At 48.3% G+C, this 15487-nt stretch overlaps 1 pseudogene; it reads left to right on the top strand.

The window, feature by feature from the left end:
* The first annotated feature begins 11289 nt into the window (after nt 1-11289).
* Nucleotides 11290-12675, top strand: LOC112868597 (elongation factor 1-alpha 1 pseudogene; annotated as a pseudogene).
* Nucleotides 12676-15487: the final 2812 nt, after the last annotated feature.

Genomic DNA, 15487 nt, shown 5'->3' with positions numbered 1-15487 from the left:
AGCTCCTAGATGGAACTCAGGTGGGCACCTCAGCCTGGCCACCAGGTCTGCGACACCTCCCCTCCCCCTCTGGGGACTCCCCCAGGAGCTCCCCACCCGCCCCTATCAGCTCCTTTACTGCTGAAGTTAGGGAGTCTGCAGAAAGGAGCAGGCTCACGTGCTCCACAGACCACGTCCAAGGCCGGGAGAGAGTGACCGAGAAATAAGTAGACTGCGTGCCCCATGAGGGGGAGGGATGGAGGGGAGGGGAGGGGAGGGGTGAAGTCCGGTGTCTGGAGCCCCAGCAAATTGAGCAGGTGGAAGAAGGGCAGAGGGTGCCCCAAGGCTGCTGGCCCTCAGGGCAGGGCAGGATTGAGGGCAGTGTGCACTTGTAATGTCCTGCGGTATTTCATGGACTGAGAGAGGTGGAGGCCAGAGGGAGAAGAGAGGGAGGCGAGACACAGGGAGACAGAGTAAAAGAGAGAGAGACCAACTAGAGAAATTTCTGCTCTCCCCCTAGGAGAAGGAATGGAGAGGAGAGGAGGGAGAAGGGGAGGAGGGGGGAAGGAGAGGGAGGAGGGGAAAGGAGAGGGAGGAGGGGGAAGGGAGAGGAGGAGAGGAGGAGGAGGGAGGATGAGGGGAGGAGGGAGGAAGAGGGGACCAGGGGAGGAGGGGGGAGGAGGGAGCAGGATGAGGGAGGAGGGAGAGAGAGGAGGGGGAAGGGAGAGGAGGGAAGGAGGAGGAGGGGAAGAGGGAGTGGCAGGAGGAGAAGGGAGGAAGAGGGAGGAGGGAACAGGAGGAGGGAGGAGCAAAGAGGGAGAGAGGAGGGGGGAAGGGAGAGGAGGGAAGGAGGAGGAGGGGAAGAGGGAGTGGCAGGAGGAGAAGGGAGGAAGAGGGAGGAGGGAACAGGAGGAGGGAGGAGCAAAGAGGGAGAGAGGAGGGGGGAAGGGAGAGGAGGGAAGGAGGAGGAGGGGAAGAGGGAGTGGCAGGAGGAGGGAGGAGGAGAGAGGAGGAAGGAGGAGGGAGGAAGAGGGAGGAGGGAGCAGGAGGAGGGAGGAGGAGGGGAGGGGGGTGGAGAGCAGGGAGGAGGATGGGGGCGGGGAGGGGGGGAGGCAGGAGGCAGGCTGGGCTGGGCTGTCTCCCGGGAGCCCTGACCCCGCTGGGCTGCGGCTCCCCTCCTGTTGGCGCTCAGGTTTCGGGCTGAGCGCAGGCAGATTGAGTAACAAATGCATGTGCTACGCATTATGAAGAAAGCCTTAAAAAGCCCTCGTTTATCGCTGTTTACGTTCCGTGATTGAGGGGAGAATTTGCCAAGACCAAAGGTTACTGCTGGTGTTTCTGTGACCAATATTACCTCAAACTAAAGCAATTAGCTTCAAGGAAACGTGCGTTGTCTTTGGGGGCCTTCGCGAGCGACCTGCAATGCGCGACATGGATCACTGCGCTGCCCAACCAGCTGCCCCGCGCGGCCCCTGCAGCTGAGCGGGGCCTGGTCCCCTGTCCGCGGGCCTCGGTTTCCCCCTCTGTGGGATGGGCTCCCGGCCGTGCCCCTAAAGTCCTTAGTTTAGCTCCCAGAGCATGTGCTTTTGGCTTTTCTCCCTGAGGCTGTTTCTACTCACATTTGGCCACTAAACTCCTGTCTTGAGACAATTACAGAGGAGAAAGCGTGAAGGGTAATTAGCCCTCGCCTTCCAAGGAGGAAAGAGTGAGAAACCTGCACTGTGTGTTTGCTCGGCTTCCCAGGCCAGGGCTCTTGGGGGGGGGGGGGCTGGGGGCGTGACTGGGGGTGCCTCGGTCCCCCCATCAGTAAGCAGGGTAACGATGGCACGTGCGTGGGGTCATGAGGAGGGAATGGAAAGGGTGCCAAGTGCTTAGAACAGTTCCCGCCAAGGAGGCAGCACAGACCAGCTCATTACCACGGTACCTGAGAATCTGGAGAGACTGGCCAGTGCAGCTGCAGGGAGAGAGGTGACGGGGGCAGACACCCCCGTAGAGGGAGAGGAAGGAGGCCGGAACCTGCTCTTGGGGCCGGGGGTGGCCCTGCCGGCTGCTTCCCACCACCTGTCCCCAGGCTTCTTGCAAACCAACCGGTTTAAGTCACTTAGTAGCTGCCACTGTGTCCCCCATCACAGCACCTCTCCCGCCTTGCAGTAAGCCAGGCACGGCAGCCCCCAGGAGGCACCAAGAGCTGGACTGCCTTGAAGACACAGACAGCAGCCAGGCCCTGGGCCAACCCAGCTCTGTCCCTCGCCCTCTCGGCACCATCCGGGTGGTGGGGCCTCACGGGGAAACGGGGCTAGCTGTATCTCCCCCTCCTCGAGCTGTGAGAAGTCACAGAGGGTTCTACAGGGAGCACGCTCAGAAGTGCTCCTGGACCAGTGTGGGCAGCAAGGCCCGTGAACCCTGCCCCTGGGGAGGGGCTCAGACCAGGCACCGGGGGCCCACTGAGGCACACAACCACTCGGGTGTGCGTGCTGGTGAGGGAAGCCTCAAACAAGTGCCTTGTCACAGCCGGATCTGGAAGCAAAGCAGCACCCAGGCCAGATCTGAGGAGGGGTCTGGTCCGACCCCCAGGAGGGCTGGCGGCCCCTCCCTGCAGAGGCCCCAGGACAGCCCAGGGGTCACGCTCTTACACTTTGCGCGGCCTCTGGGCTGACCATGGAAAGAGCAAAAGGGCCCTCAGGCTGGCCAGGGGCCTGAGCCTGCAGCCCAGGAGCAGAGGCCCAGAGGTCACCGGGAGGCACGAGTCCTGGTGGGTCCGTGCCAGCCCGCAGGACCTCGGGGTGCTCATCAGTGTGGCAAGCGTCCACTCAGAGACAGAGCCGTGGTGCAGGCGGGTAGAGCCACGAGCCGGACAGGCAGGCTTCACGCCCCGAACAGCAGGAGGGACATTGCGGCTCTTTCCAGATTGGCCCCTTGTCATTGGCTCCTCGCCTCTTATTGCCCATTTTAGAGATGATGAGGCCAAGGCTCAGAGGTGATGTAACTGTGCATTCAAGGCTTGAAAGGACATTTGCCACAATGCCGGATGGTATCAGGCCTCTTTGTACCCGTGACCCCAGCTTCTTGGAGCATGTCCTCCCTGGAAGCCCGGCTGACCCCTTCCTGTCTTCTCCACCTGCACATTCAACGTCACCCTGGCTCCATCAGTCTAGAGCCCAACTGCGCCGTCCCTGACGCCTCCTCTCTGACGTATCAGGGCTGGGGGGACAGCGGTGCGGGAGGCCAGCACCCAGCAGGCTTCCCGCTCCCCACCGGGTGCTTTCCGCTGGGCAGGGCCCGTCTTCGGCCGCTCTCTGATGCACCCAGCCCAGGGCAGCCTCGGAGTCCCCAGCCCTCTGGGGGTCAGCGACCCCCAGCCCTGTAACCCAAAGATGCCCCCAGGGACCCCACACAACCCCTCACACCACTCCACTCGGCTTCCACCTCCGGAGAGACCCGCTAATTCTTCAAGGACGCCACTCACCCTCAGCATAAAGCACCCATTCTTCCCCAGTGTGGGGCTGGGGTGGGAAAATATTTTCCAAAGGTCAGTTTTCCAATTATACTTAAAATTTGAAAGCTCATTTTTTTTTTTTGCCTCCCCTCGGTGCAGCCGCGTTCTGCTAATTTCATAAAGATACCATTTAGCTGAGGTAGGTGGGATTCTGGGCATCAGAACAGCTTCCCAACGTCAACAGCCAGCCGTAACCGTAACCACCAACTTCCCATCATTTGTGGGGGAAAAAACGTTTCTCTCCCAAAAATTATGGCCTGTAGGAATCAGACAACATCCCCATTGCCCGGCGGGAAATTACAGAGATTTTCTTGCGTACTTAACTTTAAGCCACGTTTATAAAGTCCTGCTCTGTCTTAATGACTCTCTCATGGTCCGCTGGGGAAGCAGGGTGTTTGAGGAAGTCACTTGGGTGTGTGATGCAGGTGAGTGCCCGTGTCACGTGGTCCCGGGTCTGGCATGCAGCTGGGGGCTGGGAGCCCGGGCCTACACTCCCTGGCACGCGTGTGTGTCTGAGGGCGCGGAGCAGGGTGGACGGGATGGTCTCGGCCGTGCCCTTCAGGTGAGGACAGGATGAAGGGTTCACAGGCAACAAGTGGGGGACTCGGCCAAGACGCCCCTCTCCCTCTGCTGTCTCCATTGACCCCAACGGGAACAGGGAACCTTCTCCCCGCCTCCACCACATCTGTCCCCATGCTCCATTCTCTACCTCAGCCAGACCTTGGCCCTCCTCGTCCAAACCTTCAAGGCCCCAAATGGCTCAGAAGGAGGGGGCTCCTCCCTGAGGCCTGCCAAGCCACGCCCCCTTGCAGGTCGCTCGGCCCCGCCCTCCCGGCACAGAGCAGCTAAGTCGCTAAGGGCACCAGATAAGGCAAGTGACAGGAGAGTGGGGGGGGGGGGGGGACGTGAGGGGCCCAGGAGCTCATGCCCCTCCCAAGAGAGGAAGGCCGGTCTTTCCCCAGGGTGGGGAGGGGGCAAGCGACAGGGCCGGGCACAGCCTGTCCAGGATGCCTCCAGGGATGAGGAGCCTGCAGGCCTGCGGGCCTGCAGGCCAGAGCTGAGCTGAGCTGGGCTCAGGAGGCGGAGGAGAAGCAGCAGCGGGAAGGCAGAAGCAGAGGACGGGCTGGAGCCTGCTGGGTGGGTCGGGTGCAGGAGCAGTGAGGGCGGGGGAGGGGGCGGCACAGGTGCCTCGAGGGGCAGGGGCCTGGGTTCAGGGCCTGTGTGGGCAGAGCCCACCTGTTACCCATGACCAGGACCAATGAGGACAGCAATGAGGCCCAGCTGGGGGAGGAGGGAGGCCGGTGCCCAGTCCTGGGGGAGGGGCAGGGCTTCTCATCTCCAGCCAATGGGCCTGAGGACACCAGCAACGTCCAATTCTAGGAGACGATGGGAATCTGACTTTTTGACCTGAAGTACCCCAGTTTTCCAACTTGGGCCACTTACTTTATGCTCTTAGACCCTGGGCACGTCAAACCCCGTCCTTCCCCTCATTCCCAGGCTCCAGCCACCTCTTGCGAGTGCTTGTTCCTGCCTCGCCATCTTTGCACTGCTGTTTCCTCTGCCCAGGACACCCCTGACCCAGTGACTGCAGGGCTGGCTCCTTCTCCATTTGGAGGGCCCTGACCACTGCCCCATTTTGTCTCCTCCCAGCCCTGCCCTGCCCTCCCTTTACATTATGTACTCATGGGTTCCTCTGTCTATTGTCTGCCTCCCTGACAAAAGTGAAAACTCCTGAAGGCAGCAGCCATCTGATTTGTTCACTACTTTACCCTCGGTGCCCAGGACAGTGTCTGACACGTAGTAGGTGCTTAGGAAAAGCATAATCAATGAACAAATGGGTTATAACGTCCTGCCCCTTTACCACGTGGCTGGCCAGCACCCTCCTGCCCCTGTGACTCCCCACTCCTCCTGGGACCCTGGGCACCTCCCGCAGTGGGTCCTCAGCTGGGTCCTACAGCAAAGGCCTCTGCCCTGGAGAGAAGGAGGGGCCTAGCCTGGGGCTGATGTTGCTGGCAGCCCCTTCTGCCTGACCCCTCTGCCCTATAACCCCGTCTTATTCTGCTTGCAGGACTGTCCACCACCTGAAAGGACTGGGTTAACCAAGCCCGTCTGCTCAGCTGTCATGAGGCCGAGTTGGGCTGAGCATACCTGGGGACAGCAAGGATGTCCAAGTCTCTGGGCATGGGCATGTGGGCTCCAATGGGGTGGTGAGGTCCTTGGCCTGTGGGCAGGGTGAGGAGCTGGGATTCTATTCTAGAGAGTCACCGAAGGGCCTACTGCAGACCCTGTGGGGGCACAGAATGAAACCTGGTAGATGAAACCGGTGTCCTCAGCTCCCAGATGAGATGGTGAAACAGGGAAATGGAAGCCCATTCCTCGTACCAAGGCTCCCGCTGCATGGGACAAAGGAGGTGTGGCCCTGCCTCCAAGAGCTCAGACCCTACAGAGGCCACCGGGCTGCACATTCATTAATTCCCCCATCTATGCATGCATCTGTCCGTAATCCACCCACCCACCGTCCTTCCACCCAGGGGTATGCCTGCAGGGCCTGGATGGTCTCCTGCACCCACTCTCTCAAGGTGAAGATTGTAAAGAGAGAAAGGTCAAGCTCCAGGCTTGGACTGGGCTCTCCCTTGCTCCCTTGCTCCCTTGCTCAAGTCCTGGGTGAGGAAGAAGAAAGGAAAGGAAAAAACTCTCTGGACACCTGTACTGTAGCCTGCACTGTGGTAGGCATTTGAGAGGAATGATTTCTTCTGCTTTTCAAAGCTACCTGATGAGGGAGGGATTATCCTCTATATTTTTCCCGGAAGAAACTGGAGATTAGAGAGAGTAGGCGGCTTACCCAAGGCCACAGAGCTAGTAAGTGGCTGAACCAACACTGGCACTAAAGGCTAGCTCATTCCAAACTCCCAATGAAAAGGAGGGATTCAAGACAACCCGTGTAATTGCTGATAGGCAAGCGGTCTGTAAGCCAAAGCACAAGCCAACAGGTGAGCTGAGTGCTGCCTGCACCAAGATTTTTTATGCCATCATTAAATATTTGATATAAAGATAATACATGCACAAGGTGAAAAAAAAGAGGTCTCATGTACAAGATGAACAATAAAGAGAAGTTCTCAATTTCCAGCTCCGGTCATGATGAAGTCCCGAGTGGAAGATTTATCCCTCCCCCACAAGAAACTATAAAACTAGATAAAGTATACATGAGGCAGCTGTTCCGAACACTAGGCCTCACACAAAGGAGAACTGTAATTCTCAAGAGAAGGAGAGCACACAAGGTGAGCTCCACAACCTGGCTTTCTGTCTGACGCACTCACCCAGCTGTGGCACGGGGATATGGAACCTACACAGACAGCATCCTGGGAAGGGGGGACACAGTGGTGCTCGGGACTGCTGAGGTGGAGAGAACTGCAAGGCAAGGAGTGGGAAGGAGAAGACTGTGCAGGGATGCACCAGAATTTTTCGCAGAGCACCTCAGCATCTCAGCAGAATATACTGGCTAGAAATGCACAGGGCTGCGCTCCGCTGGGGTTAGCAGAGAACGGCTGGTGGGTAGTTGAGAGCTGAAGGGGGGATCCAGGAGGGCTCAGTGACATGGTGTTCTGCCTCACTGTTATGAGGGGCTACTCTAGGCCCTCCCTAAAATGCCTACCAGCAAACCTCAATGGAATCAAGTTCATCTGCTGATAAACTAATGGCCTGTCAGAAAACCAGTGAACACTCTCTAAAGAAAGAGGACATCCAGGTTCTCAACAGCATAGCATCCACAATGCTTGAAACACAATAAAAAATTACTAGACATACAAAAAGCAGGAAAAGGGAACCTACAACCAGGAGCGAAAGAAAGAGAAAGAAAGAAAGAAAGAAAGAAAGAAAGAAAGAAAGAAAGAAAGAAAGAAAGAAAGAAAGAGTAAACAGACATAGAAATAAAACATGTTTGATTAGCAGACAAGGACTTTAAATGATTGCGATACTGTATTATCTATTATACTACAGTCAAGAACTTAAAGTAGAAGAGTGAATGGGTGCCTGGATGGCTCAGTTGGTTAAGCATCCAACTTTCGGCTCAGGTCATGATCTCACGGTTAGTGAGTTCAAGCCCCGCATCAGGCTCTGTGCTGACAGCTCAGAGCATGGATCCTGCTTTGGATTCTGTGTCTCCCTCTCTCTCTGCCCCTCCCCCACTTGTGTGCATGTGTGCATGCAAGTGCATGTCCTCTCTTGCTCTCTCAAAAATAAATAAACATTAAAAAATTTAAAGTAGAAGCATGAAAAAAAGTGGAATTTCATCAGGGAACATGAAACTATAGAGAAGAATCAAGTGAAAATTCTAGAGCTGATAAAATACTTGCAAGGTGAAATTTATTAGCAATTGGATTCTGCAGGAGAAAGATCAGTAAACTTGAAGACAAGGTGATAGAACTATCCAGTTGAAGCACACAGAGAACGAGATGTCAGAAAATAATCAGAGTCTCAGAATTGTGCGGAAAATATCAACTAGTCTAACGTGTGTAAAATTGAAGTCCCAAAAGAAGAGAGAGAGATTGGGGTGGAAAAATACTTAAAGAAATAGTGGCAGAAAAGTTTCAAAATTGATCCATAGACCCAAAGATGCAAGAGGCACAATGGAACTTGAGCAGGATAAACAGGGGGAAAAAAAAAGAGGAACCCACGCTAGGACTCCTCATATTTAAATGGTTAAAAAGCAAAGTTAAAGACTGATTCAGTTGGTGAGCATGTGGCCCTTGATCTCAGGGTTGTGAGTTTGAGGTCCACATTGGGTGTAGCGATTGCTTCAAAGTAAAATCTCCCACTGAGTTATCATCAGAAACAAGACAATAAAGTGACATCTTTGAAATGCGGCAAAAAAATTCAATCTAGAATTGTATAGCCAGCAAAATCACCCCTTAAAAATAAAGGGAAAATAAGGACATTCCATGCAAACAAAAGTTGAGATAATTCATCTACAGCAGATTTAAACTACCATAAGTGTTAAAGGAAGCTCTTTGGACTCAACAGCTATAATAGCAGATGCAAGCCTACTTACGTGAAGTAGTGAGGAGTGCCAACAATGACAAATACCTGGGAAAGTAGAAAGGATTTTGACATGTCTGTAGAGAAAGAGAATTGATTCATAACGATAAAAGTAGATTCTTCAGGAAGATACGGCCATTCTGAACATGAATGCCCCAAACAACCAGATGTTCAAAATGCAGAGAAGCAAACACTGAGGAACTAAAGAAATAGACACACCCACAGATCACAGATATAGAGACGTAACCTTCCTCTTGGAGTAACTGAGGAACCATCAATAAGGAGATGGAAGATCTGCACATCATAAGCCAAATTGACACAGTTGACATCTATAAACCACAACACTGATGAACACACGTTTTTGTTTTTTTTTTAATTTTTTATTTTTTTTTTAACGTTTATTTATTATTTTTGGGACAGAGAGAGACAGAGCATGAACGGGGGAGGGGCAGAGAGAGAGGGAGACACAGAATCGGAAACAGGCTCCAGGCTCCGAGCCATCAGCCCAGAGCCCGACGCGGGGCTCGAACTCACGGACCGCGAGATCGTGACCTGGCTGAAGTCGGACGCTTAACCGACTGCGCCACCCAGGCGCCCCGAACACACGGTTTTTAAATGCATATGGAAGTTCAGCAAAATGAGTCATACTCAGTTAAAAAGCATTGCATTAAGAGTATGTTCTCTAGCCATTACTAGAGATTAAGAAATCCGTAAGAAGTTAATAAGAAAATCCCCAGATCTTTAAAAGTAACACACTTCTAAATAATCCATGGGTCAAAGAAGAAATCACAAAGGAAATCAGAAAATATTTTGAAGTGGTGAACACTAAAACATATCAAAACCTATGGAAGGAAGCAGAAGTTGTCCTTAAAGGGAAATTTACAGCTTGAAATGCCAACAGAAGAAATACATACAGTCATCTAAATTCCACCTTAAGAATTTAAAAAAGAACGAATTAAAACCAAAATAGAAAGAAGGATATAATAAAGACAAGAACCGAAGTCAATAAAGTAGAAAATAAACAATAGAGAAAATCAAGAAAATAAAAAGTTGGTTATCTGAAGATCAATAACATTGACAAAACACCTAACTAGTTCAATTAAAGAAAAAGAGAAAATACAAGCTGCTGTTATTATGGATGAAAGAGGGGATGTAATTACACGTCCTGAAGACAGTAAAACAGCAATAAAGGAATGTTATGGACAACCTTATGCCAATATATTTGACAACTTAAGTAAAATGGACAAATTCCTCAAAAGGCACAAAAATTCCATATTTCATGTGCATGTGCACACACACACAAACACATACAGTACACATGAATAGCCCTATACTTACTAACACTTTGAGATTTCCCCACAAAGAAAACTCTAGGCTCAGATAGCTTCACTAGGGAATTATATCAAATATTTAGGGAAGAAATAATACCAAGCTTACACAAAGTCTTTCAGAAAATACAGGAGGAGGAAAAACTTTCTAACCATTATAGAAGGCTATCATAACCTTAATAAAAAAACTAGCAAAGGACATTACAAGAAAAGAAAGTTACAGACCAATATTCTTTAAGCGTATAGACACAAAATCCTTAGCAAATATTAGCAAATCAATTGCAGGAAAAATGTGTGCGTGTGTGTGTGTGTATGTGTGTGTGTGTGCATATGTATCCAAGTGCACACATGTCAATACCAGGAATGCAAGGTTGCTTTAATATTTAAAAAATCAGTATAATTTACCACATTAATAGAATGAAGGAAAAATATATGATCACATCAATAAATATAGAAAAAAACATTTGAAAAATTCAACACCTGTCCAAATCCCATGATTTGGAGGACATGGAGGAACCTCTCAGCAAATTCTAGAAACAGAAGGAAACTTCCTCAATCTGATAAAGAATATCTATAAGAAACCAGCAATTAGCATCACATGCAATGGTGAAACATTGCATACTTTGCTTCTTAGATTGAAAAGAGAAAAGGGATGTCTGCTCTCATTCCTTCTATTTAACATTGTACTTGAGGTTATAGCCAGTGCAATAAGGTAATAAAATAGAAATCAAATACATAGAGATTGGAAAGAAAGAAAAAAAAAGTCTTTATTTTTCAGAGGACACATTGTGTAAATAGCAAAGTCTAAGGAATTTACCAAAAAAATCTAGAAATAGTAAATGAATTAGGCAAGATTTCATGATACAAGGTCATCACATAGAAATCAATTATATTTCCATATAATATCAATGAATAATTAGAATATGATTCTTAAAAAAACACAATACTATCTATGAAGCATCAAAAATGTACAATGACTAGGGGAAAACTTTACCCAAGTTGTACTGGAACTGTTCACTGAAAACTACAAAACATGGCTAACAGAAATTGAGGAAGACCTACATAAATGTAGATAAATACCATGTTCTTGGGGTTGAAAGACAACATTGCTAAGATGTTAATTCCCAAATTGATCTATAGATTTAATACAATCCCAATCAAAATCTCAGCAGTGCTCTTAGAAATTGACAAGTTTATCCTAAAATGTATATAGAAATGTGACATAGCTAGAGTATCCAAAGCCATCTTGAGAAAGAAGGGAAAGATTGGTAGACTTACACTATGTCAAGACTCATTATGGCATTGGCAAAAGGATGGAAAAACTGATCAATGGAATAGACAGTAGTCTAGAAATAAATCCACCCTTATAGGGTTAACCGATTTTTTGACAAGAGCTCCAAAGGAATTGAAGAAGAAAGAAAGACTTTTTAGGAAATAGGTCCAGACCTTTTCCACAATGAGTTTGCCACCAGAACACAGGTGTCGTGAAAACCACCGCTAAACCTAAAACAAGATGGGAAAGGAAAAGACTCATATCAACATCGTCGTCATTGGATATGTAGACTCAGGTAAGTCTACTACTACTGGTCATCTAATCTGAGGCCGCTGAGATGGAAAAGGGCTCCTTCAAGTATGCCTGGGTCTTGGATAAACTGAAAGCTGAATGTGAACGTGATTATCACCATTGATATTTCCCTGTGGCAACTTGAGATTAGTAAGTGTTATGTGACCAGCATTGATGCCCCAGGACACAGAGACTGTATCAAAAATATGATTACAGGCACATCTCAGGCTGACTGTGCTGTCATGATCGTTGCTGGTTATGTTGGCAAATTTGAACCAGGCACCCCCAAGAACGGGCAGACCCATGAGCATGCCCTTTTGGCATGTAAAACAACTTATTGTTGGTGTTAACAAAATGGATCCCACTGAGCCACCCTACAGATACGAAGAAATCATTAAAGAAGTCAGCACCTACATTAAGAAAACTGGCTACAACCCCCACACAGTGGCATTTGTGCCAATTTCTGATTGGAAAGGTGACAACATGTTGGAGCAAGTGCTAACACGCCCCGGTTCAAGGGATGGAAAGTCACCAGTACAGATGGCAATGACAGTGGAACCACACTGCTTGAAGCTCTGGATTGCATTCTGCCACCTACTCGTCTAACTGACAAGCCCTTGCGTCTGCCCCTCCAGATGTCTACAAAATTGATGGAATTGGTACTGTACCTGTGGGCTGAGTGGAGACTGGTGTTCACCAGGCATGGTGGTCACGTTTGTTCCAGTCAATGCTACAACTGAAGTAAAGTCTGTTGGAATCTACCATGAAGTTTTGAGTGAGGCTCTCCCTGGGGACAATGTGGGCTTCAATGTCAGGAACGTATCTGTTAAAGATGTTGGTCGTGGCAATGTGGCTGGTGACAGCAGAAATGACCCGCCAATGGAAGCAGCTGGCTTCATGGCTCAGGTGATTATCCTGGACCATCCAGGCCATCCCGGTGCTGGATACACACCTGTGCTGGACTGTCACCCAGCTCACATCGCCTGCAAGTTCGCTGAGCTGAAGGAGAAGATTGATCGTGGTTCTGGAAAAAAGCTGGAAGATGGCTCCACGTTCTTGAAATCTGGCAATGCTTCCATTGTTGATATGGTTCCTGGCAAGTCTGTGTGTGTGTTGAGAGCTTCTCTGACTATCCTCCTCTGGGCTGTTTTGCTGTTTGTGTCATGAGACAGAAGGTTGCTGTGGGTGGCATCAAAGCAGTGGACAAGAAGGCAGCTGGAGCTGGCAAGGTCACCAAGTCTGTCCAGGAAGCTCAGAAAGCTAAATGAATATTATGCCCATACCTGCCTTGATCAGTGGCGGAAGAACGGTGTCATAACTATTTGCGCCAGGTGGCCATTTAAGTTCAATAGTAAAAGACCGGTTGATGATAACAATGCATTGTAAAACCTTCAGAAGGAAAGGAGAATGTTTTGTGGACCATTTTTTTGTGCGTGTGGTGTGTGTGGCAGTTTCAAGTCATTAGTTTTTAAAATCAGTACTTTTTAATGGAAACAACTTGACCAAAGGTCTGTCACAGAATTTTGAGGCCCATTAAAACAAAAATTTGATGAGGAAAAAAAAAAAAAAGAAATAGGTCTGGAACCACTGTATTTTTATATGAGGAATCACTGCCAGCCATCAAGATTGTGCTGGCAGCCTTGGGTGAGAGCTGGAGCATGCTGGTAGCTCCTGGCTGTGGCCACACCGTTTGCCAGGCGTTAAGATGTTCCCGCCTACCATAGGTGGGGGATAGAACGATACCTGGGAGAAGATATGCCTGGGAAAGTGCTTTGTTCAGATGCCAAAGGGGCCAGAAATAGGTCCTTTGCCCCAGGGATGAGACAGCCATAACTCCTACATAGAACTCTTCCTTCCAAGTCTCAAACAACCCTGAGCTGCAAGACTGGGACACTGGCTGCAAAAGCAGAAACCTTCCTGGACTAGGAATCATGAGTCAAATCCCAGTGTGCCTGAATGGAGATCTCCTAGTCTCTCTCTTCTTGCCTCCACACTCATCTCTGAGTCTGATCCAGCCCCTTTAAACTCCAGCCTTCCAGCCCACCCTCCTTACCTCCCAAGGTGATTATTTTCTTAATGTTTATTTATTTTTGAAGGAGAGAGAGACAGAGCGTGACTAAGGGAGGGGCAGAGAGAAAGAGAGGGAGACACAGAATCTGAAGCAGGCTCCAGGCTCTGAGCTGTCAGCACAGAGCCCAACATGGGGCTCGAATTCATGAGCCACGAGATCATGACCTGAGCTGAAGTCAGACACTTAACCGACTAGGCCACCCAGGTGCCCCATCAAGGTAATTATTTTTTATGAAGATTAAATTATGAAATTAAACAATGAAAAGACTTTTGCTTCTGGCCAAGATAGAGTAACAGAGTCCAGATTTACCCTCCCATATGAAATAAGCAAAAAATAAATACCACGTATGAAAAAAATGTTTTTTTCAAGACATTGAACATCAAGCAATGAAGAAAAGTGATTGATCTCTATGAGCCAGGAAACAAAGGAGGTGAGCCCCATGACTACTCCAGCTTACTGCCTTTGACAGTTTCTAGGTCATGGTGCGGGGAGAGGGAAAAGATAGAGTCCAGCGGTCTGAGTTGAGAGACAAAGATGAGACTGGCGAGAGTCGTAGCACAAGATACTAGAGAGTAGAGACCTGCATGGAGAAAGAACTTCAGAGGTCTCCCTTCAAGGATGTACCAGAGTATGGATCAGTATACACATGTGAAAAAGCTATTCAAGGATGGAGAAAGAGCCACCTGAGAGGATTAGAGGCAATGGTGTCCAGAGATTTCATAAGACCTGGGAGAGTGTCTGTTTCTGCCAGCCTGAGTGGAAACCCTCATGATTTACAGGGCTCTGTGAAGACAACACAGAATAGTCTTGGCTTGTTGCTAGGGAGTCATTTTCCCTAGACTGAACACTGTTCTGGCCTCACTTGATAAATCTTAAAGCAAGACCTCAAATCATCAAACTGTTTCTGAGTAACTTAACTGTGTTCCAGAATGAAGCTCAATAATATTTGTAGAAATACAAAATCATTGGGGTGCCACCAATTATTGCTGGTTTAGTCCGTTAAGCATCAACTCTTGGTTTCAGCTCAGGTCATGATTTCACGGTCCCTGAAGTATTAAGATGCTTTGGGTACAAAAGTGAGACTTTTTTGTACTTGTGCTTGTATTCGATCTACCTACAATGTAACAGACTCATATTCCATTTCTAGGAATATTATTTGTTTTTTCAAATTAATTCAAAATAAATACATTTTCTTCTCAAAAATTAAAAAAACTGACCCAGAAGTGAAACATATTAATGTTAGCAGAGAAGAATATTAAAGTAGTTATTGTAATTGTATTCTATATGTTTAAAAAGTTAAATAGAGACATGGAAGATATAAAAAAAAGACCCAAAACCAAACTTCTTCTCTAAAAAATAAAAACAAAGTTGAAGGACTAATACTAGCTCATCACATGACTTGTCATAAAACTACAGTAATCAGAACGGTAGGATAGGGGCACAAAGATAGTAAAGCTCGTTAATGTCCAGAAATCAATTCTCACAAATATATAAATACAGTTAGCTAACTTTTAACAATGCTCAAAGGCAATTCAGGAAAGAAAGATAGTCTTTTCAACAAACTACACTGAAACAATTGGATGTCAGTAGGGAAAAAAAATTGACGTTCCATCCCAAATTCGTATCTACAATTGAACTCAAAGTGGATCATATACTTAAAAGCAGAGCCCCTGACTATAACACCTTTAGGAGAAGCCTTATGATCTTGGGATAGGCAAAGATTTATTAGCTACAACACCAAAAGCACCATGCATAGAAGAACAAATTAATAACTTGCACTTCATCAAAAGTAAAGACATCCACTTTGCAATAGACACTCTTAAGAGAATGAAAGACAAGCTACAGACTTGGAGAAAAACTTTGCAAGGCGTATATCCAATAAAGAACTTGTAGTGATAGTAGATAAGGAATTCTCAAAACTCAAAGAAAAATTCAACTTAATAATGGGCAAAAGCTTTAAACGGGTACTTCACCAATGAACATATATGGATGTCAAATAGACATATGTAAAGATG

The sequence above is a fragment of the Puma concolor genome, chromosome D4, assembly GCF_028749965.1.
Source record: "Puma concolor isolate L17-30 chromosome D4, mPumCon1.1.hap2, whole genome shotgun sequence".
Classification (NCBI taxonomy): Eukaryota; Metazoa; Chordata; class Mammalia; order Carnivora; family Felidae; genus Puma; species Puma concolor.
Note: the sequence above shows the minus strand (reverse complement) of the source record. Positions and strands in the feature narration are given on the sequence as shown.